The following is a 24,939-nucleotide window of genomic DNA, read 5'->3' as shown; positions in this document are numbered from 1 at the left end:
CGACAAAATCTGGCCATGAAAGAAGTAGTGTAGAAAGAAGTCACTAAACTGTGGGAGGCAGGGATTACCTATCCCATCTCAGATAGCCCCTGGGTGAGTCTTGCCCAGGTTGTACCCAACAAAAAGAGGGATAACAGTGGTTCACAATGAAAGGAATGAATTGATCCCTACAAGGACAATGACAGGTTAGCGTATGTGCATTGATTATAGAAGACTCAATAACACCACAAGAAAGGATCATTTCCCTCTACCGTTCATAGACCAGATGCTGGAGAGACTGGATGGGCATGTATTCTACTGCTTCCTGGATGGCTATTGAGGCTAGAATCAAATTGCAGTAGATCCCCCGGAATTAAGAAAACACAGCATTCACATGTCCATATGGAGTGTTTGCTTATAGGAGGATGCCAGTTGGCCTCTGTAATGCACCTGCCACCTTTCAGAGGTGTATGCTTTCCACCTTCTCAGACATGGTTGAGAAATTTCTTCAAGTATTTATGGATGATTTCTCTGTCTTTGGGGATTCCTTTAATTCCTGCCTTAACCATCTGGCCCTAGTTCTGAAACAATGCCAAGAAACTAACTTGGTTTTAAACTGGGACGAATGCAATTTCATGGTGACTGAAGGTATTGTTCTTGGACATCGGATTTCAAACAAGGGGATAAAGGTCGATAAGGCCAAGGTGGAGGTAATTGAACAATTACCACCACCTACTAATGTCAAAGCAATCAGAAGCTTCTTAGGACATGCAGGGTTCTACAGGAGGTTTATAAAAGACTTCTCTAAAATTGCAAAGCCCCTGTGCAATCTCTTAGCCACTGACACTCCTTTTAATTTTAACAAAGAGTGCAGGCATGCCTTTGAAACTTTGAAAGCCAAGCTTATCTCTGCAGCTATCATTTCTGCACCCAACTGGGACCTCCTGTTCGAACTGATGTGTGATGCCAGTGATCATGCAATTGGTGCAGTATTGGGACAGAGACATGATAAGCTATTACAGGTCATTTATTATGGCAGTCGTGTTTTAAATAACGCGCAAAGAAACTACACCACCATAGAGAAGGTGTTACTTGTAGTGGTTTATTCCATTTAATAGGATCTAAGGTCATTATCTATACTAACCATGCTGTTCTCGAGGACCTTCTATCCAAGCAAGACTATAAACCCAGGTTGATAAGATGGGTATTGCTCCTGCAAGAATTTGACATAGAGATCAGGGAGAGGAAAGGGTCAGAAAACCAGGTGACTGACCACTTGTCCCAGATTGAACCTGCAGCAAGGACGTCCCCTCCCACTACTACTAAGATATCCGAGACCTTCCCTGACGAACAACTCTTTGCAATATGCAAAGCACCTTGGTTTGTCGACATTGCAAATTATAAGGCGATAAGGTTTATTCCCAAGGAATACAATAGACAGCAAGTTAGAAAACTCATCCATGATGCTAAATACTACTTGTGGGATGAACCATATCTTCTCAAAAGGTGCTCGGGCAGTATAATCTGCAGTTGCGTGTCTGAGGAAGAAACGCAGCAAATATTATGGCATTGCCATGGCTCAGAATATGGAGGTCATTTTGGAGGTGAGTGCACAGCCACCAAAGTCCTTCAGAGCAGCTTCTACTGGTCAACACTCTTGAAGGACTCCCGAGAATTTGTCTGCAACTGTGATAGTTATCAACGGGCTGGCAACCTCCCTCATAATTACGAGATGCCCTAACAAGGGATTTTAGAAATTGAGCTGTTTGATGTATGGGGAATAGACTTTATGGGCCCTTTTCCTTCCTCATATTTGAACACATACATCCTTGTGGTAGTAGACTATATGTCTAAATGGGTTGAGGAAATTACATCACCTACTAATGACACCCGAGTGTTAATGAAATTCCTCCAAAAATACATTTTCAACAGATTTGGTGTCCCAAGGACACTGATTAGTGATGGAGGCACTCACTTTTGTAACAGACAACTTGACTCAATTCTGCACTGTTATGGTGTTCGCCACAAAGTGGCAACTCCCTACCATCCACAGAAAAATGGGCAAGCCAAGGTCTCCAACAGGGAGATCAAAAGAATCCCGGAAAGAACAGTGAGAACCTCCAGGAGGGATTGGGCAAGGAAACTTGATGACGCCCAGAGGATAGCTTTCAAGACCCCTATTGGAATGTCACCCTACCAGCTGGTCTATGGCAAGGCATGTCATTTACCAGTGGAACTGGAACACGGAGCCTACTCGGCAACCAGATTTCTCAACTTTGATGCCAGGGCTACATGAGACAAAAGGTTGCTCCAGCTAAATGAGTTGGATGAATTCTGACAAGCTGCGTTTAACAATGCTAAAATTTACAACGAAAGGACCAAGAAATGGCATGATCAAAAGATCTCCTCCAGAGTCTTCGAGCCGGGTCAGAAGGTTTTGCTCTTCAATTCCAGACTCAAGCTTTTCCATGGGAAGCTCAAGTCACAATGGACGGGACCTTTTGTGGTCACTAATGTATCACCCTATGATAAAATATTTACAGTGAATGGACAGAGAGTCAAGCATTATGATGAATCCATATTTGATGGTAAATTTTGGTTGGAATTGAGTGGATTTCATCACCTAAACTTATACTTATTCCCTTAAATAGCATGCTTTTGAGTTCTCCTCCTAATTTATGCTTGATTGTGAAAACATGCTCTTTCGGGCTTACTTTAATCAAATTTATCCCATTTGCATTCCATTCGATACCATGATATTTTTAGTGAGTGATTTCGGGTGTAATAGGTAGGAATAGCTTGGTGGGAATGGAAGAAGAGCATACAAGAGGGAGGAAGCATGAAGAAACAAAGGAGAAAAGCATTGCGAAGTGTGCGTGTGAACAGCCTCTTGTGTGTACGCACAACCTGAGATTCGGCCAAGTTAGAAGGCTTTAGATTTCAGCTTTTCTCTAAGTTTTCTCTCAACTTTCTTAGGGTTTTCATTAGGGTTTATATTCCAAGTGCTATTTCCATTTTTTATCTTAGATTTTTGCTGGTCTCCATTGTAAGTATTTCTTAATTATTCCCTTTTATTGCTACAATTTTGATGCTCTTTCTTGTAGTTAAAAGCATATTGTTAATATATATACTTTTTGCAATTTTGATTTCTTGTTGATGAGTTTGGTGATTGATGATTGTTATATGCTTGGTTGAGTTGTTATTGTTGATTTGGATTACTTGTTGCTCATAGTTTCAAGTATCTTTCCAATTTTGCCATGTTTTATGATTATGCCCACCAAGTGTTTGTGGAAATGTCAATTTTGATTATGAGGTAAATTTCCACCTCTTGGCTTCGGAAAAATGAACATATAGGTTACTAGAGTTGTAATGTACAACATTTAGTGATAATTCTTGGATTGTTAATTGTTCTTGTTTCCACTAACGCTAACTTTTTGCTAAGGCAATTAGTGAGTTAGGATTTGTGGATTAAGAACAATTATGCTCACTTGACCTACTCTTCGATGTTAAGGGTTATCTGGGTGAGATTAGTCCATCATAATTGTCATAGTTGTGATTACAACAAGGAAAGGATTCCCTAGCTTATCCCAAGCCAAGATCCCATTTATGTTTTGAATCATACATACACATCGATCACTTTTACATCTTACTTGTTCATATTACATAGGTAGTTCTTTAATTGGTTTATTGGTTCATTACTTGCAATTTTGATTGTTCTTTATTCCCTTAATTAATTGCCTTGTTATTAAAAATCCTCTTGCCCTTCGCAACTAAAATTTTGCACTGGTATGGTAAAATTTAATTCTGTAATAACTATCGGCAAGTATACCGGGTCATATCATGTAATAAAACTCACAAGAGTGAGGTCGATCCCATAAGAATTAAAGGATTAAGCAATCAATAGTTAGTTGATTATTCTAGTTAGACAAGCATAGTTGGGTGATAATCAAGTAAGAAATGTAAATAACATGAAATTAAATGAATGCAATAAAGTGCAAGGGAAGTAAATGGCAAAAATATAAAGTGCTGAAAAATTAAAGAGCATCGGGAAAGTAAAGTGCAAGAAATAAAAGTACAAGAAATTAAACAATTAGAAATAAAAATAAAGAAAAGCATTGGGATCCAGAGATATTGTATTCTCAGGATCAACAATTCTGATCTCCTCTTCAATCATGAAATCATTGATCTGTTGGCAAATCATAATTAATCAAACCCCAATGTCTTGGTGATTTGATTTCTCCTAACTTGATCAATTGCCAATCTCTTGATCTAATTGGTCACGAGAAGAGATGAAGTTCAATTTCTGATTCAAAGGTCACACAACCCTCAAGACCTCAATTCAAAGTGGTTATATCTCACATACTAACTAAGAATATATTGATCAAGAGGATTATGAGAGAAGAGCCTCAAACTGAATCATAACTCTTTTCTCAAGTTCATCATGAAATTCAAGTAGATCCAATCCCTCTCTCGATAGTAATTGGATCTATGAAGCACAAAGACTCTCTCTAAAGCAATAATAAAAGAAGAGTTAGTGGCTCATAACTAAAATATTTACAAAGTAAGAAAGAAATGGAAGAGAAGAAAAATGTGTGAAGGAAGATTCCGAAGACCCCTCCCAGTAGCGTCCCCTCAAATGATGAAATTAAGGCCTATATATAGGCCATCCTAGATTACAAACTCAAATGAAATTGAAAGCAAATTACAATCAAATAAAAATTAACTATTCTGGATGCTTCTTATGGCCCTGATTGGTTGGCAATTGTGACTTGAATGAGAGTTGGAGTGGGCTTGGTTGAAGGTTGAAGGCTGTAGTGAGAAGTTTGCGTGTGGTTCAAGTGCCACTTTGATTGGCACACCTACTAGAATTTACTCCCTGGAGTGTGACCCATTTTTGAATGTCCACTATAAAGTATTATACATTTTTGAAAATCCCTGGATGTTAGCTTTCTAACGCCGGTAGAAGCATCTCATTTGGACTTCTATAGCTCAAGTTATGCTCTTTCAAAGGTGAAGAGGTCAGTCTGTCAAAATGCCCTAGCATGCCACGCCCACTGGCACACCCTCTACATGCCCAGCTTGTAAGGTTGGCATGCCACGCCTTCAAAGACACCATATCACATGCCCAGCTTGTAAGTTTTAGCGTGCCATGCCACTTTACATGCCATAGCATATGTTGGTTTTGTGACGCTGAAAGAATGGTCATTTTCACCTCTAGATTCAACATCCATTATAACGTGTTATATATTATTGCAAAGCTCTAGATATCAAATTTCCAATGCCACTAAAATCACATCATTGGGATCTCTACATCTCAAGTTATGTTCCTTTGAAGATGAAGAGGTCAGGCTGGTATCTCTATAGGGACGTGTTGTGCTCCTTGTGTTTTCGGGGTAAATTGCTTCCTCTAATCTAGTGTCCACAATAAAGTGTTATATATGGTTGGAAAGTCTAGATGTCTACTTTCTAATGGAACTTGAATCACCTCATTTGGAATTTTGTAGCTTAAGTTATAGTCCTTTGAAAAGGAAGAGCTCAGGCTGGCATGTGACCCAGTGTGCCACGCCTTCGTACACGCCCATAGTGCACTTGTAGGATGAAATTTCACTCTCTAGGAAGTTGACCTGGCGTGTCATGCCCAGGCACGCCAGTAGACGCGCCCATGTTGAGGTCTTGGCATACCACGCCTTCCAACACGCCAGTGGACACGCCCATAATGCTGGACCAATGATCACTTCTCTAGAACTCAAGCCTGGTGTGCCATGCCCAGGCACTCCCGTGGACACGCCAATATAGAGAGTTTGGCATGCCACACCTGGGACACGCCCAGCACACGCCGGCTTCCTTTGCTTGTTTTGTGCTTTTTGCTTCTTTTTCCACAATTTTCTACAAAATTAATTAATTCAAAAAGATCAAAGGAATATATGACCTAAGCATAAAAACAATTAATAATTAAGCATCATTAATTAAATTTTGATATGAAAAAGCATAGAAAAACACAACATGATGTACATGCATCATGAACTTGTGGTCACTAGTCCTTGGGAGATGACCCAGGATTCTATTCCCGGATTAAATTGGTTTTAAAATTGTGATACATCTAATCTAAACTTTGGTTGTGAGTCGCCTTGTCGGTTGGGACTATACATGCAACGCTAAATTCCATCTTTCCTCCCTTTTTGGAGAAAGAGATTTCCTAACTGACGATTTGGCACACACCAAGTTTTTGGCGCCATTACCGGGGATACTAGTGCAATGAGTGCTATAATTGCGGTTGTTGTCAATATGTGAATAGTGTAAATACTTGATTTTTGTTTGGCACTTGACACTAATTGGTAGCTAGTGCTTTTATTTGTCTAGTCTTGGGTATGTAATGATAGTTAGGACATATATTGATTTGTTCGTTACCTTTGTTTATACCATTGAATCATTTTTTTTCTTTTCACCATGAGCTATCACCCTTTTGGCTTGGAGTTTGGTTGTTATCATGTTGTAGGGGATGACAATACCAACATCGGGTCACATCAAAGTATGAGAAGCCAATTTGAGAAAGGGTTGCAAGCAAGTAATTCTTGGCAACAAGGACCTCCGCATGAACCCTATGATCCTAATGCCTATCAACCTCTCATACTTAGTGGGACTCACCATCATTATAGTCTCCCCCCTCCACATGTTTATGCCCTATATCCGCTACATGAGCCACAACCACTAAGCTCTCAAACCCCTTTATTATTCCAACCACCAACACCTCTTCATTCACCCTATCGGCCATCATACATGGAGCAACCTAACCTTCACCATCAACCCGCTCAACTCAACCTTCCTTATGGAAAGAACAATCTTCAAGCCTTCATTCAAGAACAGTAGGAATTTCAAAGGAAACAAGAGCATTGTGTCGGTTGTGGGAATTGCGGAGAATGTATTGGTAAATATTCAAGGGTTGCTATTCCCAGTGGATTTTCACATTTTGGAAAACCCTCTGATTGATTCGGACAAGCCATCCTCTATTCTGCTTGGGAGACCATTTTTGAAGACATCTCGATTTAAGTTGGATGCATTTTCGGGAGCTTACTCGTTTGAAGCCGACGGAAAAATAGTGAAATTCACTTTGGATGGATCCAAGAAACTAACCCTTGAAGTATACTCTATCTTTGGTTGTGACCTAATTGAAGAGCAAGTGATTGAGTCTAGTGAGGAGCATAAAGAAGAAGAGGTTGTCAAAAAGCCTAAGTCATTGGAGCACACACAATAGAAGCATACCAAGGAGTTGGAAATCTTCCTCCTTGGAGAGGCTCCAAATGTTGATCATTGAAATCATGCACGTCCAACTTGAGGACATTAAACCAAAGTGCTAGGTGGGAGACACCCCACCATGGTAACATTGTTCTAACCTTTCTTTTTTTGTTTATATTTTGACTTAATCGCGTTTTGTTATGTTGGTTCACTTAGGATTAGTTTAATCTTTGAGTTAGATAGGTTAATTTGCATATGGATCATGAATCTTTGAATGGATGATTGGGGTTGAAATTTTGGATGATCCAAAGTTTAATACCTTAGAATTTGAGAATTTTTTTTTTGGAAAAATAGGGCGTTGTGCATGCGCACACCCTTTTGTGCACTTACACAATCACTAAATTTTGCGCCCTGTGTGTGCGCACCCATCTGTGCACACGTGATGACAAGTCATCTCAGCCTAGTTTCACTAGTCTTTTTCTTTTGTTTTCACTTGAATTGTGCACTTTCTTGAGCTATAAGTAAGCTAATTTGGGTAGATTTTCATGCTTCCTTTGATTGAATCGACCATGTATGAATTCATGCTATTTCATGAGGTTTTATGCTATAATTGTCACATATTATGATAAAATGAATATCTCATGATTTTAAGCATAGCTTTGATGTGTTTGGTTGATTAATGATAGGTGAAGAAAGCTTGGAGAAAGGTTGAAGCAAGAAGGAATGGCTAGGAGTAAAGAGAGGACAATGGAATAAGTGAAAATGAACCAGGAATCAAAAAGCTGGACCAAAAGTTAGCCTCAAACTTTTGCACAAACTTTTGGGTGAAAAGTTAGCCCCTAACTTTTGGGCTAACGTTGGCACATGAAAGTTACTCCCTGGGCACCAAAAGTTTGCGCCAACGTTAGCCCCTAACTTTGTGGCTAACGTTGGCATGAGAAAAACACCCCCTGGGCACCAAAAGTTTGCGCCAACGTTAGCCCCTAACTTTGTGGCTAACGTTGGCACGAGAAAAACACCCCCTGGGCACCAAAAGTTTGCGCCAACGTTAGCCCCTAACTTTTGGGCTAACGTTGGCACATGAACAATACAAAGGGGGAGCAAAAGTTTGCGCCAACGTTAGCCTCTAACTTTTGGGCTAACGTTGGCGCCATAAGTACACATAAGGAGGCCAACGTTGGAGCAAAAGTTAGGGGTCTAACTTTTGCCCCAACGTGGATAGCAGCAAAGCATGGAGGCTGATAGTAAAAGTTAGAGTAAAAGTTAGCCTCAAACTTTTACTCAAACTTTTACTCAAACTTTTGCAAAACTTCAACCCGGTTCAATTGGTTCACTTTGGTTCCTCTCCAAACTCCAAGAGCAATCAACCAAGGCCTCTCTCAACCCAATTCCACCAAGAGCAAAGGCCCAACTCAAGGCTTGAAGATCATTTGAAGAAAGTGTATAAATAGGATAGAATTCAAGTTCTTAGGGAGCTTTCCTTTTTGGAGTTTTCATAATAGTTTTCGGAGAGCTTTGGATATTGAGTGATCTTTAATTTCTTAGTTTCGGGGAAGGAGAATTCCACTCTCTTCCTCTTAGTTTTATTGCTTTCAAATTCAATTGAAATTGTCTTGGATCTTGGGTTGGAGAATTGAAGGAATTCTGTTTCAATCTCATCCGAAGGTCTCTCTGTTTCTTCTACTGCTTATTGAATTTAATTTCTGTTAATTGTTCTTCATCTACTTTCTTTGCAATTTACAATTCCTTTGCAATTGTTCTTGTTGGATCTAGGAAGGCATTGAGATCTAGACTTGGTTATCTAGTCTCTTGGGTCCTGAGATCCGGATTCCCCATTTCCCATTCCCTGTTTACTGTTTTCATGCTTATTTACAATTCTGTTTTTAGATCCGGTTCAATCCAAGTGTTCTTTTACTTCTCTGTTGGTTGCAATTTACTTTCCCTCGTTTAATTTCTGCAAATCCAACTCCCAATTCCCTTTACAATTCAAGCTATTTACATTTCTTGCACTTTAAGATTCTGCAATTTACATTTCTTGCGTTCTAAGTTTCTGCCATTTAATTTCTTGTTCTTTAAGATTCAGCATTTAAATTCCTGTTCTCTTTAATTTCATGTCAATTACCCATTCCCTTTACTTTCCATGCAATTTAAATTCTGCAAATCACAAATCACTCAACCAAACCTTGATTCGCTTGACTAAATCAACCACTAAACTAAAATTGCTCAATCCTTCAATCCCTGTGGGATCGACCTCACTCCCGTGAGTTATTATTACTTGATGCGACCCGGTGCACTTGCCGGTTAGTTTTGGGTGTTTTGGAGAAATTCGTTTTTCCGCTAAAATATCCCATCAACACGCACACTAGTCTGTGCACCTTCTGTTGGGAACACTTGCATGCCTTGTGCATGGGAGCCCCATTATGTTTTGCACTCTGTGCATGCGAACCAACTTGTGCGTATGCACACAAACCCTTTCTCGCGCACTGTATGCGCGCGCACCAGCTTGTGCGTGTGCCAACTTGATTGCACTCCCTCTGCTGGGAGTGCTAGCACACCCGTGTGCGTATGAACCCCTACCAAATTTTGCTCCTGTTTGTGCGCACACATGTGTGTGCATGCACACATGATCCTTCCCTAGGTTATATATATATATATAAGAAAAACGAAAAAAAGTGAGATTCTGTCATCTGTGCAAGCGCACAGCTTTGTGCCCCCACACGCTAGCTTGCACAACCTCTGTTGGGGGCGCTTGCACACCTTGTGCATACGCGCCCCCTCTGTTTTTGCTTCCCATGCGTACGCACGGACTTGTGTGCGTAAGCACAACCATCGACCTGGGCATTAATCAGGGAGAAAACCCTATCGAGCCAGCAGCCTTCTTCTTTTCTTCTCCTTCCTTGCTGTTGTGCCCTGCTCTGCCCAGTCTCCTTTCGGTGACCTTGATGCCGGCGAGCTGCCGCCATTCGTTACCGCCACCACTCACCCTCTCTCTCTTTCTTTCTTCTCTTCTTCCTTTCTTCCCTTTCACCGGTGAGCTTCTCCATCCTCTGTGAAGCTCCAGTGTATCTTCGACAAAGCTGACTACCGTGGCCTTGCAGTGGCTATCACAAGTGCGACTGTTTCATTTTCTCATCTTGCATTCTTCATCCTTTTTATTTTCAGGTTTTATTTCTTTTTTGTGTTGATTTGTGAGCTTGGTTTAAATTCAGTTGAATGCATTAGAATGAGTTTGTTGCTTTGTTTAATTATCATTGTATTGTAATTATTTGATCTTTGAATTATTGGGTTGTTGTTGAGTGAATTTGAGCTTAAATGTGATAATTTTGCACAATGCATATTATGTGTTCGATGAAATGCCTACGTGAAACTCTTGTTTGATTCATATAAAATGGCCATCATATAGACTCAACTTACTTCTTATTTGGCATATTCTATGCTTTGTGCAAAGTTGAATATGATTCTTGATGATGTTAAACTTGAATTTATCAATGCATTTCATGAGTTTTTGAATTTGAAGTTTCAATCAGCCATGTATTACATGACTTTGTTTCATTGTTAATGGGTGTCTTGTTTATGAATGCATTGACCTTAATTGGATTAAATTATCCATTCTTCATCATATGTTGACTTAGAGTAATCACATTACAAGTGCTCATATGTTGATGTTTTCACCAAACATCTTTGGCTTTAACTCAAGCACATTGCTTATGTGATTCTCACATCTCGCGGATGAACAAATGATGTTTTCACTTTGCTTAAATGGTTATTTTTGTTTTGCATTTTCTTAATAACGAGCTTTCATGTCCACAACCCCAATACCCATTTCCTCATAGAATTCAATTAAGGCATCTTGTGTTTGTTTCAGATTGTTTGTATCTCAATTCTTTAGACTTGCAACTTAACCATTTGATTGAGAAGCATTGAGCTTTCTTTGCTTAGCAGTGTGATCACCGTTTTAACCGGCCAATGTGTGTGTTCTAATCGCGCGCATACTTGGAATGCTTCCTCATTGTTATACTTTTGTCGTTACTATGTGATCTTGAAATCCATTTTTTATCTTTCCTTTTTAGGATGCGCAGAAAAGGCAAAGAGCTAGTTCCACTACCAGTGGACCCAGAGATAGCTCTTTCGTGCCCCTCCGATCGTCGGAGCGACGAACCGGACACCTTTGCCAATCAAAGAGCCGACCTCCAATATTTAAAGCTTGAAAAAAGAGCAATCCATTGGGAGCGGAGGCTCAAGATTCCAAATAAATATGCGGCGCCCATCCACCAAAGAATTGCCTCACATCATTGGGGATTCCTTGAACAAGACTACACTGACATAAATGAGTCTATGGTATGGGAGTTTTATGCTAATTAACAAGGTTGGGAAGAGGAGACCGTATTCTTCCGAGGGAAGACGTTGGATACTTCCAACAAAGCTTTTGATACTCTTCTGAAGATTCTCCACATTCCGCCTACTAAGGATGCATACTCAAGAATTAAAGCGGATGTGTTTAAGGGGAGGATGTCCATGTCTCCAATTCTGAAGAAAACCGGCCATCCCGGTGCATCTTAGAAGTATAACAAGGGAGAAAAAGATGTTCCCCTTAGCATTGCTTATTCCAATTTGACCGCCGAGGCACGTATTTGGCAACAAATAGTAGCCTATTACATACTTCCCAGCACCCATGCTACCCATATCCGACTTAAAACCGCTATATTGCTTTGGGCTATTTCGGAAGGCAAGAAGATAGCTGTCTTACCCTTGATTCACCAATCGATGTAGAAGGTGATCTAAAGAAGAAAAATAAACATTCTTTTCCCATCGCTTGTGATGAAATTTGCCATACAAGCGGGGGTGGAGAGGCAACCTACAGACATCATGTTCAAGATCCCAATTGGTAACCAATTTAGTCCATGTGGAGATTTGGATGGGTCTACAAAGAAGACACCGTCCAAGAGGAAGGCACCTGCGCCATCATCATCAAAACCACAGACTTCATCAACACCACACCTTTTCTCCGGCCTCTTCAAGATATCGTGGCAAGACATGTTGGATGATACCCGCCACATGGATCGCCTTGAGCATAAGCGTTTTGACTGGGTAGCGGCAAGGCTAGAGGGCATAGATCCTGGCTAAATCCAGCAGCCTCGCCTAAACCGGTTTGGGAGGACGATGGTGAAGATGAACAACCTGAGCCCCAGTGTCCACCAGCTAAAGGTGGAGCTTTTTAGATCCTCATCTCCCGGATTGCATGCATGCACGGAGGACCGTGCAACAACCAAGTGTGGGGGAGGATCTGCAACTTTGGGGATATAAAGTTCTCTTTCTAAATACTTTGCAATACTCTTTAGTATTTTTTGTAATTTTGTTCTTACTGCACTTTGCTTGGTTTGTTTGTATATATTTTAGTTTCTTATAGTTCTATGGTAGTAAATATTTGCATTTGCATGTTGCATGGTAGAGTAAATAAGTTTGGTAAAAACAACAAGGAATTTTCATGAAATCTCTCTTGGGGCATTCTATTGATTGAGTTTGAAAATTTTATTTTCAACATGCTTGAAGTATTATTTTTCATGGAACATAGAAAGGAGCTAGAACAACGTACCTAGTGAGATTTGAGCTTTAATTGTGTGGTTGCACATTTTCAACTACAAAGTTTCTTCTTGTGTGCTATACTCCTTTTTTATTATGATCTTAGATTTGCTTGAATCTTTATGTCCTATATTTGGTGTTTTGAATGCATTTAATATGATTGAGGCCATTTTTAAAATTGAACTCACTTAGCCCATATAGCCGACCCTTATATTTTCCATTGTAACCCACTTTTGAACTTTTTAACTCCCCTTTTTGTTCTGATTTTAAGCCATCATTCTTCCTAAAGTGAAAAACCATTAATGACCACGGATTGCTTCTTTGATTAGCTTCGGTTGAGTAGTGTATGTTACTGAAGTGTGGGAGAAATTGTTGGGAAACACTGGTGATGAATTTACATTGGATTTTCATTATGAAAAATTTGGGAAAATAGGTGAACACTCACACATTCATTGTTCAAAACATATGCATTCCTTTTTGTTGACAAAAACAAAGAAATTTTGATTTAAAAAAAAATTAATATCAATCTTGTGCATAATAGCATATGAAATAAAGAGCTAAATAAAAAATGCATATGTATGTATCTTGGAAAGGAAATGCATGAGTGAAGGTGAGAAAGAAAATAAATAGAAGGTTAGGTTGGTTCCTTGTGTGTACAAAGATTGATATAGGATTAAGTGGGATGCTTGAGCTAATCAAAGATCTAATTCACTAAGTCCACTTAACCATAGTAATCCTACCATAACCCTAGCCTCATTACAACCCTCCAAATACCTCATCATATCTGTATTCATGCATTGGTACGAGAATTCTTTGTTCCCCGCAACGGCGCCAAAAACTTGGTGCACGTGACGTGGTCTCAACACTTCTCCACAACTCAGCATAACTAACCAGCAAGTGCACTGGGTCCTCCAAGTAATACCTTACATGAGTAAGGGTCGATCCCACCACTACAAGAAAAAAGGCCTGTCGGCACACTTTTTTCTTGCCACCCTTTTAAAGCGTGCCCAAAAGTGGTCTATGTGTACGCTTTTGCGAGGGTGGCCACTGATTTGTGATTTGGCCACGCTTTTTTTGCCACGCTTGAAAAGCGTGGCCATAAAAGGAAATCGGCACGCTTTTACTAGGGTGGCCACTTATTTGAAATTTGGCCACGCTTTGTTATTGCCACACTTGAAAAGCGTACCCATAGAGAGAAATCGGCACATTTTTACGAGAGTGGCCACTGATTTGATATTTGGCCACGCTTTTTTTTGCTACGCTTAAAAAACGTGGCCAAAGAAAGAAACCAGCACGCTTAAAAAGCGTGACTATCCTGAATTTAATCTGGCACCATACAAAAACGTCCCAATAGAGTCCCTCCCCTAAAATTTTGTTTCCCACCAACTTTTTTCCACACTTAACTTTTTTTTTTCTAAGTTTTCAAATTTTAACCCTAAAATTAATAGTAACAATACACTAGTTTCCAAAATCCCTTTTAACCCTAAAATTCACTTTCAAACCCTAAGCATACTGCAGCGCCGTCACTTCATCTTCACTCCCGAACCCAGCAGCTTCCTTCGGCGTTCATCGTTCAGCTTCATCGCCGTCATCGTTCAGCTTCATCGCACCCAGCAGCCTTCATCACTACCCTTCATCTCACCCAGCCTTCATCGCCTTCGTCGCACCAGTCATCTTTGTCGAGCAGTCGTTGTCTTGAGCTTGCCGTCGCCACCACCATGGTCTTCCTCGAGCTTGCCGTCGCCGTCATCTTCGTCGAGCAGTGGTTGGCTTCCTCGACGCTGCTTTGAATGGCTTTTCCTTGAAAGGTTCAGAAAACCCTAACCTCCATCACGCCGCCATCTATCTCACCGTCGCCACCCTTGGCACTGAAGATCGCAACCAGGTTCGTCCTTGAATGCCATTCCTCTTGTTGTTTTGCTTGTCGTCCCTCTCGCCGTTCTGCTCGAAAAGCTGCTCGCCTCTGTCTCCCGGTTCTGCTTGCCAGGTCTCACAGTTCTGCTCGCCATGCTGCTCGAAGGTTATATCTCAGTTGTGCTCCATCTTCATTTTTTTAAAATGCTCTATTTAGAATCAATCAAGAAAATAGCTCTTGCCGTGCTGCTGTTTTAATTTGTAATCAAGAAATAGCTCTTTGACCCCTGAATTTGTACCTTTTGCAGATTATACTTTGCTCATCCATGAAACATTTTCGTGGATCTAAGAAAGATACAATCCTTGGAGAGGTGCTCTTTGCAGCTTTTGAATTTGCAAAATTTAAATGATTCCTCTTTTTTTAAAATATATATTGATTCTTATAGTTCTAATAATCTTGCAGCTATATAAATCTTACTCTTGAGGTTCCAGTTCCAGGGAGATTCTTTTTTCATGTTGAGTTCCTCAATTTGAAAACTTCATCTTCAAATGTATGTTACTCTTAGAATCCCTTCTACTATTATACTGTTCCTCCTTATTGTTTTATCAAATTCGTAATTAAATTCCAATAATTTAGGGTGGTAATTCAATTTGAAGATAAATGTTCTGTTCAAAACAGTAGGGACCAGATTAAAAGCTTTTAAATTATAAGTCTAGTTGCTAGAATTTAATTTTAAAAGGATTCTATTATTTGTGAAATTAGTTGTAAATTTTTTAAGTTGGACTACTAAATCTGTTTTTCTGCATCACTTTAAAAGAGGGCAGCAACTTTGAAGGGTTATAACTAATTTCACACTGATCGGAATCGCATGGGATAAAGTTTGGGGGTGAACATAGAAATGTTTAGGACTAGGCTGGAAAGTTGGAAGGCGATTCGTTAAGTATATGATTTATTGTGGATTTTTGAAATTTGGTGGTCGAAAATCTGTTTGCTGCAGAAAAATCCAAGTGAGGCAACAACTCAAATTTATCATCAAAGAATTGCTTCCTGTAAGAATCACTCATAGAGGAACTACCAAACATAAATTACTTTACTTCAGAATCAGTTCTACCTAGAATCAATTCGATAAAAGCAGAATCTTACTTGGGAAAAGTTGAAGATTTAAGGTATAATTTGATACTAATGTGTGATTAGTTCTCTACTCTATTGTTCTTGGTAAGTTTTAGTGTTTTCACCTATTGTTGTTAAGGTGCCATAAAGTTGAAGAATGATGACGGCAGAATATTTGTTAGATTGAATGCTAATATTTAGTTATTAGCTTGTAGACTCTTTATGTAAAGTTACAACTTGCTTCTGTAATACTTATTTGTCTGAATTTTGTGCGTTTATGATTGTAAGAATTGCTGAGCTGCTTCCTTAATACATTCTTGCTGAACTTCGGTAACAGGTCAAGCAAGTGAAGCCTGTTGCAAGAAACAACAAAGGAAGCTTTTAATGTTGCAAGAAACATCATTGAGCTTCTCTTTACTGTTATCTTCTTCCCCACACCACAAAGTTTTGCGGCTATGATTTCTTAGTTTTGTTTTTGCTGTGTTTCACCACTAGCTGCATTGTTTGTAATGATATTGATAGATTGATGCTGAACTATTTGTTTCACCACTAGTTGCATTGTTTATAATATTATTAATTGTAGTGAATGATCTTATGTATGAAGGCTGAGCTTGCTTTCACAATTGAAGAGAAAAGTGGTGGTAGATGAATCTGAAAAGTGGATTAAAGCAAGAACAAGAAGTGTGTTGGAGTGATCTGAGGTGAGCAGTGGCGTGGAGGAAGCAATTGAATTGAAAATTTGAAGGCTAGGTAACAGGATTGCTATTGCTATTGCTATATTACTATTATTATTATTATTATTATTAAACTATTTAGACTTGTTTAAAGCTAAAATTGCTGTATTTTCTATTCCAGCAAAGGCTTTTCCTAACCATATCCATTATCCATATTGTTATTTGTTAAATAGTTATTTTCTTGTAGTGCACGGAGGTTGTCGGCTTGAAGCAAGCTATGGTCATCCTTGTAAATCTCAGTCAGGCAGATTCAAATGGTTATGAGGTTTTGGTTATTAAAATATAAATAAAATAGAAAATAAGATAAAGTTACTTATGTAATTCAATTGTGGGAATTTCAGATAAGCGTATGGAGATGCTTTGTTGCTTCTGAACCTCTGCTTTCCTATTGCCTTCTTCCAACCATGCGTTACCTCTTTCCATGACAAGCTGTATGATCCTTGAGGAACGGGATTTCTGAAGGTAAAGGATTTTTATAAAAATAATCGTGTTGTAAGTATAGTTTCTAAACCAACAGAGAATCCTTTTGTAATGACCCAATTTTCAGTACGCCTAGGACATACCAAAAACTGAGTGCTACCAATTTGTCATCCTATATATTATCTATTATTTATTATATGAGCCTGATTCATTGTTAAAAGCGTAGTTAGTTAGCGAGGTACTTTTTTTTTTTGAAAATATTTGGATTAATAGACGGAATCATTCATAATTAACTCACAGCTGATAACAGATAAAACAGTTATAAGCAACCACACATAAATACATCACAAGTAGCTAGCAACATTCAGTTATCCAGCCTTTATTAGAGTATAGACCTTTAGTTAGAACACCCCTAGATATAGCTAGATAATAACTATATACATATACATACATACAACATCCCAGGTCCTGACCTGTTCAAGAGGTCCCTAAGCTGGCACCTAGGCTAGCCTAGACTCTATACTCACCTAGTCCCTCTAAACTACTAAAGCGAGGGAAAGTACATTCTAAGTCTTCACAACTCAAGTCAGGTGGAACGTCACCAAAAGATAGAACATCATCTGCTACTCCTCTGCACGATCAGACTTTTCCACAGGACGTCTCTCTGGTACCTCATGAAGTATCCACAAAATAGGAATCTCGTACACAGGATTTAGGTTAAAGTGCGCCTACGAAGGGGTGCAGACGTTGGCGGGTCTCACAGTATTTACATATAATCAGAGAACGATATTCACCCTAGACTCAGAAGACTATCTAGAGCAGAATCCTCTTCTTGCGAACGGTCATCAGCGAACTATGGTAAGGTACTCTTACAACCATCTGAAGGGGGAAGAGAGAGAGAAGGGGTAAGAACTGGGGAGTTCTTAGTAGGGTCGGGGTTATTAGTTATGTTCATTAATTCTATGTTGTTTAGCAGACTATTAGAAGAATACAAGGAAGCAGTAATTGGAAAACACAAATAAGTAGAGAAGATAGAGAAAACAGATAGCAGAACACAAACAGAAGAATACAAGAAAATATCACAAGCGCAGAGAATGGAATACAAACAAGGAAAGCATACATTCATACCACAAACATAACAAAGGAAATGCGCAACCAAGTATGATGCATGTCTAGCCCTAGTGCAGGTAATGAGCTCATCTGTCAGTTACTAACCCGCTCCCGACGTTATCCAGCAACCTCTGTCTGGATAAGGCTTTCCTATTGGCTATACCCCTGTGTACAGGAAATAACCCCTCTGCCACCACAGGGTCCACTGCACGCAGGAATTAACACATCTGCTACTGCAGGAATGTACGCCGAGACACCTTCTGTATACAGGAAATAACCCCTCTGCCACTACAGAAATGGAACAGGTGGTCACGGTACTTCTGTAGCAGGAAATAACCCCTCTGCCTTACAGAAATAAAAGATGGATCTGTACCGTAGGAAAGCGTTCTCAGTGATCACACCATTATCTATCTGACTGCCTCACTGCAGCAGATGATCATACAAGTATATCTGGAGTTGCCTTAACGCAACAAATGAATAAACACATCTCTTGGGTTGCCTCAAGCAATAAATAAATATCTCTTGGGTTGCCTCAAGCAACAAATCATCATATAATCATTCTCATTATCATCATTCATCATCATTTTCACATTTTTATGCAGTACCTCTTTCTTTCTTTGTTCAATCATACTGTACAAACTTTACATCTTTCACTTTTACAACATCTTAATTCAAACTATTTCTCTTTATCACATTACTCTTTTCTCTTTGTCTTTTTACTTTGCTCTGATTACTCTTTTCTCTGTATCCCTTTATTCTGCTCTAGTTACTCTGTTCTCTGTGTTTCTTTACTCTGCTCTGATTTCTCTGTTTAACGTATGTATTTAAAGCTTATGTAAATTTCGGTATGAATAGTTAGTCTGTCCCAAGTATAGGTTCATTAAGTCTATACTGAAACAGTTTAACTTTTCATATAATACCTAACCCTATTCGCAATTCCAGGACTAACTATGTTGCCCTAGTTCGTTCACTAGTCTCTGTCTGTTTTTCTGTCATTAAAACTTTATAGACTTTTTCTTCGATTTTTATCTTTTCTTCAACTTTTTATCTTTTATTTATCTTTGCCTCACTAATATGTTTTTACCACTCCCTAAGTGTTTTATGAAGGTAATTATGAGATTCTGCGCTTAAAGTTGTCTTTCTAAAGCTTTTACAGAAAACTGCCTTTTCTGCATTATTTTATTATTTTTATTAAAATATTATTTTTAATTAAATATTATTATTTAATATTTTATTATTTTTTTATTATTTTATCATTAAATTTTCGAAAATTAACATAACTTTTACTTTTAAACTTTAAAATTCACTTTTTACCACCCGTAACTTTTAATATTTCTACTTTTACCACCCTAACTTTCAGAAATTACCAAATAACCCCCCAAACACCAAATTAATTACTTCCTTGCCCTTTTATGAATCAAAAAGGTGTTCTTCATTGTTCTTCATCACACTCAAAGTGTTCTTCATGTTCTTAATAAATTCTTCAGATTCCTTCTCTGTTTTTACCCGTTTTTCAGTCTTTTCAGCAACCGATTTTTACTATAATTCATAATAAATTAGCAGCCACTAAAACCCCATGTTTTCTACATGATTTCAACACAAATTGAACCTCAATTTAATCTTAGGGTTTTGTTTTTCCAGCTGCCCAAGAACATGAACTTTAAAGCTTGAATTTCATCAAATTTCATCAAAATTTCACCAAAATTTCAACAAGATCACTCATATAAATCATCAATTTCAAGCACAGCCAAACCATATCATAATCACACAACTCAAACACAATCAATCAAGATTAAATTCGTCAATCCCTACCTGGTTTTGCTGCTCCTAATTCGGTTAAACTTTCAGGTGGTCCTTAAGCACTTTTTCCTCCTAAATCACATCAAGAACAACTTTAAATCCAAAAACTCTCAACTGACCAAATCTCACTCAGTATGTTAGGAAGAGATATCTCACCTTAGAATTGCTGGAAATTCACGTTTCTTGGCCCTTAAGTCAAGTTAAGCATGATTCCTAAGGAAGAACATCAAGAAAACACATGTTTTGCATGGTTTTCCTTGAAAACCAAATTGAAATGGGAAAGGAACAGCCATCTTACCTTATTTCCATCCTTGATAAGTTACATGGTTATGTAGAGGAAGAAGAGAGGATCATTTTGGTGAAATCGGAGTTTTGATTTGAGTTTTAGTTCAGAAGAAATCAAGCTTTGAAGATTAAGTGTTCATGAAAGTTTCTCTCTTTTCTCTCTTGTTATTTTCGGCCGAAATAATGAAATGAGACAGCCTTGGAGGTCTTGGGGGTGTAAGGTGAGTTGTGATTGGTTGGCTTGGAGGTGGATTAAAATAATATTAAAATATCTCTGGTGTACAACTACTAAAACTAGGTGTATCGGAACCTTGGTAAAAACATCTCTAAAAATTATTTTCTGAGCTACTAGAATAAATGACACTAGTAACATATTTATTATGAGAATAGTACATGTATAATGAGGCCTTAGCATTGCTAAATTCATCAGAGAGTGTTGGTGCTAAGCTGCACCAGTAAACCGTAAACTCGGTTAAACCGATTTTCTGTTTTTAACTAAAACTGACTAGGTAACCTTATAATATTATTCAAGAAGCTTCTAATACTAATATAATGATAATATCATCCTATTATCTCTCTTCTCTCATAAATCGAGTCCAGTTCATCAAACTGAGACTATTTACAAAAAACCAAATCAAAACTTCTAACCGATACGGTTCAAAAACCAGGTTCTTCGTGACCGCGTTATCGAGCTTGTCTCGGAAAAGGTTCTAACTTAAAGATGACATAATGACAATGAGGATTGAGATACTTGATGATATATCAAAGGTTTTCCCTTTACTGATCTTCCGGAGAAATCCGTACTTTCAGAAAAGATTTCGCGTTCTCGAAAACCGGGGTTGTTACATTCTACCCTCCTAAAAGAAAATTTTGCCCTCAAAATTTCAGTTACCTGAGAATAGATGCGAGTAATCAGCTCTCATCTTATCTTCCAATTCCCAAGTGTGCTCTTCTTCTCCTTTTGGTTCCCATGCTACTTTGACTAAGCGAACAGTCTTTCCTCTTAGCTGCTTATCACTTCTTTCTACGATCTGAACTGGTGATGCTTGATATGTCAAATCATTTTATAACTGTACTGTTTCTGGTTGTGAAACGTGACTATCATCGGGAACATATTTCTTAAGTTGTGAGACATAAAAAAAAACATCATGAAGGTTTGATAAATAAGGAGGAAGGGCTATTTGATAAGCTACTAGACCGACTCTTTTAAGTATTTGGAAAGGTTCCATGTATCGTGGGTTAAACTTCTTAGTCTTAAGGGCTCTACCTATTCCAGTAATTGAAGTTACTTTTAGAAAGACATGATCTCCCTCACTAAACTCTAAGGGTCTACGTCTATTATCGGCATAGCTCTTTTGACGGCTCTGTGCGGTCTGGATCTTCTGGCGAATCTCCTTTATCTTCTCAGTAGTTTCTTGCACTAAGTCTGGACCTAAGACACTAACTTCTCCGTCATCATTCCAACACAATGGTGTCTGACATCTCCTTCAGTAGAGAGCTTCATATGGTGCCATCTGTAACACCCTAACTACCAAAGCTCACGCTTCCGGCTGCGCGACTCTGATAGCTTAGACATTACGACGACACTTATACTATTTAATACTAAAATATGAGCCTGTTTAAAACTTTAAACCGTAATACCGCTCCAAAAAAATACTTTCGTTCGATAACGTACATCCATAGATACCATACAACTTACAAAGGCTCATAAAGAGTACATCCATATATATATACATAAAAATATATATAAATAATATTACAAACAATAATCAATACAATTCCTATCCCTCTTACAGATTATATCAAGATAAAGGCGAGGGTACAATAAACCATAACTAAAACAATACAGAGTATCACAACAACAATTAAATAAGCTCTTCGTAACTTCTGCGCCCATATCCTGAAAAGGGAAAAATGTAGGGGGTGAGAACATCATCCTCGAAAGGGTTCTCAGTAGAGGGTTTTTGGGAATTACTGTAATAGGATACATGAAGATAAACCGTACCAGTGATTAATAACCATCTTATGCCTCTTTTCAAAAACAACGGTTTACAATAAAAGTAAAGTTGGAAATCTTTTCTGAAAGAGGAACCATTCTATTCTCAAAACATCAAAGCCTTTCAAAAAGGTTTATCTATACTGTACCAAAATAGATTTTCATATTTTATTCTAAACCAGAAACACGAAACCAAAATCAACCATCGGTTCATCTCATTCCAACCACGGCCCTAGGCCCAAACAATCCAACCATCAACCAATCACCACAATCCAACAGAGTCCCAGTAGCAAAAACAAATAGGAAGATGCAAGCTCCAGCAAATAGTTATTGCAAGTAGAACAATTAGCAATTAATCACATAGGCAAACCAAGTATAATATGCACACCCAAACAATGTCACATAAATGCATATGATGCATGCCTGTCCCTAGTGGCTGATGATATCATCTGTCGGTTATATAGCCAACCCGACACGTCCTGGTAGCTAACCATGGACAGAAACACCCCTCTCGGAGCAAGTAGGTTTGAGCTACAACCCCATTGCTACTACCCGCTCAACCCAGAGCCAGTGGAACAACCACTACTGCGGCTACTACCCAGGCGGGTGTTTAAAAGCTCAACATGGAGCGAGTGGAATCACCACTACTACCGCTACTACCCAGGCGTCACAATCTCTGACCTGGAGCTAGTGGGACGAACCACAACCCTTGCTACTGCCCAGGCATTTCAAGCATATATTCATTCAGTCCCAACCATGGACCAACATCCATCTCAGCCATCCGGCTTAAATTCATAATTCATAGTCAGCCATACCGCCCATAACTCATTCGGCAATCAGCCATAAATTAATATCATACACATCCATTCCGGCTCACGGCTTAATCAAGAACCAGCCAATATTCATAATCATACACAGCCATTCCGGCTCACAACAAAACAACACTTCCACCATTCAACGTCATCAAATTCATAAAACCGGCATTTAAACCATAAATCACTTTTCTCAAGCCAGTTCACTTTGAAATCAAATTTCAACTCTTTTTAGCCTTGGCTTTAAAGATCTTATTTCTCAAATTATCTCAGGCTCATAAGCCAAATTTACTCAAAGCGAGTTCCCTTTTTAAAACAAAGCCACTCTCGGCATTCTATTTCCAAAACTTCCAAAACCATGGAAAGTTAAAGATTCATTTTGGGAACACTCAAAATCACCCATCCAACAATGAGATTTTATAACAAAAGTTCCTCGGTAGAGTCCCAAGTCTTTAGGGAAGGTCAACTTATATCAATTCCTTAAAATTCATTGAAACTCTTAAAATCATAGATTCTCGGTTCAAGTAAATAAAACTGAATTTACTATAAAACCGGCCATTCAAAATCACAAGTTCCAACCCGGTCCAAAAATCAACTCATTTGAAACGGAACCGGTTCATTTGAATCAAATCACCTTCAGGTTTCTTTTTGGAATCCATTTTTCTAACTCTTCCAAAAAGCCTCAAACTTAATTACTCAATCAAAAGTCTAGATTCTTTTAAAATCACTAAAAGCTCATTTTTATATTGAAATCAATATTAGAGCATCATTCTTTCCTTCAGTGATTCAAACTATACAAATAGTTCATTTCTAACTAAGCCGAACTCAACGCATAAAGTTCATTAAACAAATTAAGCTTGAAAACATAAATATTCAAATAATATAATTCCTCAAATCCAACCCTTTTTAAACATCTTTTCAAACAAGACTAGGATTTTGTAGAAATTTCGGTAGCACCTCCCCTAAAACTTGGACTTTTGCCACCCGGTTTGGGTCCCAACTAAACCGTTTCTCATTCCTTTTCAACAGCACAAAACCAGAAATCAATTCAAAAGCAAGCTAAATCCAACAGTCGCCTCAATGGCATATCTCAAGAAAACCATTTCAAAATCAACTCAATATCAACCGATTTAACTCATTCCCAAAGCTTTAAAGAATCGGTTCAGCAATAAATCATTTATCAAAACTAAATCAATTACAGCAACCCAGGCTGAATTTCAAGAGTATTCTATCTTTCACATCGTCAAAATAATTGACTCAATTCAAACCAATCCTCAACGGATTAAACTCATATTTCAAATCTTTAAAGAATCAACTTTAAAACATTACATTTCACAAAGCCGCACAACAATTCAGCCAAGCAAACATTCATAAGCTTTCGAAATAATCAAATAATACATAAGGCCGATACAATCACCAAATACACATTTTCTCACATCAGTATCCATATGTCATAATTCCAATACATAAAGTATAGGTTTGGAAAGCACCCCTACCTCAAAACGCAATTCCATAACCCAAACGCCTCATCAAGTCCTTTTCGCCTCAACCCGAACTGACGGCAACCAAAACCTCAGCTCCCAGCCACTTCGCAATAACCATAGCAACACTAATCGCAACATATAGTAATCAGGACTCGACCTCACGTTACCAAAACTCATATTCATTAACCAACACAACCGAATACTAACGCAAGGCTTTTCGAAACATAATTCCTTACCAGAATAACAACACGAAGCAACCGCGATTTCGAACCGGCGGCAGCAACAGCTCCGGCGGCGGCCAGAAACTCCGGTGGATCAACTAGAAAAACTGCACAGCATCAAAACCATCTCAAAAACCAAAAAGGCAGAAACCTCAAATAAAATCCTTACCGTAAGAGTTTTTCGACGACGGCAGCGGGATTTTTGGGCGGCAGGAGCGGCGGCTTGAACAACATCTAGGAGCTGGCAGCAGCGGCGATAGCTCCCTGCCTGCTCTTCCGGTTGCACTTCCTTTTCCTCAGATCGGACCGGTGGCAGACCT

The 24,939-nt window shown here is 38.7% G+C and overlaps 1 long non-coding RNA gene across 1 annotated transcript; it reads right to left on the bottom strand.

Annotated features, from left to right (window-relative positions):
- Positions 1-21,801: 21,801 nt before the first annotated feature.
- Positions 21,802-24,520, bottom strand: LOC140179514 (uncharacterized). The gene is made up of 2 exons (XR_011873001.1): positions 24,411-24,520; positions 21,802-22,006 (listed from the first exon to the last, which is right to left on the bottom strand). It is a non-coding gene; the product is annotated as an uncharacterized lncRNA (long non-coding RNA).
- Between the last annotated feature and the right edge of the window lie 419 nt (positions 24,521-24,939).

The sequence above is a fragment of the Arachis hypogaea genome, chromosome 15 (assembly GCF_003086295.3).
Source record: "Arachis hypogaea cultivar Tifrunner chromosome 15, arahy.Tifrunner.gnm2.J5K5, whole genome shotgun sequence".
Classification (NCBI taxonomy): domain Eukaryota; kingdom Viridiplantae; phylum Streptophyta; class Magnoliopsida; order Fabales; family Fabaceae; genus Arachis; species Arachis hypogaea.
This window is presented reverse-complemented; position numbering and strand designations above follow the sequence as displayed.